General features: G+C 45.9%; 1 long non-coding RNA gene across 1 annotated transcript; it reads left to right on the top strand.

Moving 5' to 3' along the window:
* Window positions 1-741: 741 nt before the first annotated feature.
* LOC119389103 (uncharacterized) lies at window positions 742-1,111 on the top strand. Its single transcript, XR_005183005.2, has 3 exons — window positions 742-805; window positions 878-943; window positions 1,021-1,111. It is a non-coding gene; the product is annotated as an uncharacterized LOC119389103 (long non-coding RNA).
* Window positions 1,112-1,441: the final 330 nt, after the last annotated feature.

The following is a 1,441-nucleotide window of genomic DNA, read 5'->3' as shown; positions in this document are numbered from 1 at the left end:
CCTTCTGCTTGCAGCTGCTGCACATCTTGACTGTAAGATGCCATTGCTACTTTGTGCATACGTGGCGTACCACTTATGCGGCATGTTTTTTTTATGCCTACAGCATCCCCCAGCAGCTCAGGTTACCTGGACAAGCTACACTCAACAACTGCCTCGTCTCAAAGGGGTAAGAGGCGTATAAAGCAAGTTGTAGATGCTGTGTAGCTGGTAGCAATGACATAATATGCAGCAGCTCTTTGCAAGCTTGCTACAGTGTTGCAACACAATTATGCAAGTCACTGCATTTCCTGTATGCGCCACACAATCTTGCAGGTCAACAGATGCTTTCAGAAAATGCGCCTCCTAGTACTAACGAGACGCTTGCGGCAGACACCGATTGTGAGTTTACGTTGCCTACGCTGTAGCACTCATATGCAGCTTTATTAATCAACGTCTGTTTTTCATGTACTGAGCAGCCCTAGCATCCAGTCCGGTCAATGTGGATGATCTGTATGAGGAACTGCCCGAGTACGCAGCGCATAATGCTTTTTCGCGTAGGTGTTGTCAGCAATTTCGGCTTCTGAAAGTCTCTTTCACACAATTAATTGCCTGTTTGTTTCACATTTTCAGTCATTCCAACATCCGGCGATGAGTCTGTGTCAAGCTCCTTTCCGCAGGGTTTGTACTTAATATTATGCGACACTGAAGTAGTAGAGTTGCGTGCATCGTCTAAGAACTACTTATTTTGCTGTGTCCCGAACAGCTTCACAAGTCAGTGAGCACGCAGGCGCCGACCTTCTGCTGAAAGCTGCAGCCCATGTCGCAGGTAAATTTTCATTGCTGTTTCGTGCAGCCATTGTCTAGCTCTGCCTAAACTGCATGGTGTCTTTGTCAACAGCATCCTCAACCAGCGCAGGCATTCTGAGCAGAGCTGACTCACAAGCTGTAACATCTGAAAACAGAGGTAAGCTGTAGTCCTTTGAATTTTGCATCCCTGGCACGAATTGCCACCGAAGTTAATTCACACAGTTTTATTCGCAGCTACCCCGACTGTTTCCTACGCTTCTGAACGTTTGGAAGGAGCATGTCATAGTTCAGGGCAACCAAAGAAAATGGACCCTGAAACTTCCACTTTTATCGTTGGTATGCATCACTTGTGTTTTCTTCCATGCTACAGTTTTATTTACCGCAGATATCTAATGTTGTTTTATTCGTAGATCCAACAAATAAACTGAGAGAGAGCCCACCAGTACAAGTCCCTTCGGACGGTAGATACCTTTCACCGGATGCTGTAACTGCTCTCCACCAGAGGATACAGGAATTGGAAAACAAGCTCCAACGTACGCAGAGAAGCCTGGCACTTACACAGCAACAGAAGAAGAAAGTATTGCAAGAAAAGAGCAACCTCCAGAAGCAAATTAATCACTTTTTAGCCCCTGACCAGTTGCAGTCCTTAGAAAGG

The sequence above is a fragment of the Rhipicephalus sanguineus genome, chromosome 4 (genome assembly GCF_013339695.2).
Source record: "Rhipicephalus sanguineus isolate Rsan-2018 chromosome 4, BIME_Rsan_1.4, whole genome shotgun sequence".
Classification (NCBI taxonomy): Eukaryota; Metazoa; Arthropoda; class Arachnida; order Ixodida; family Ixodidae; genus Rhipicephalus; species Rhipicephalus sanguineus.
Note: the sequence above shows the minus strand (reverse complement) of the source record. Positions and strands in the feature narration are given on the sequence as shown.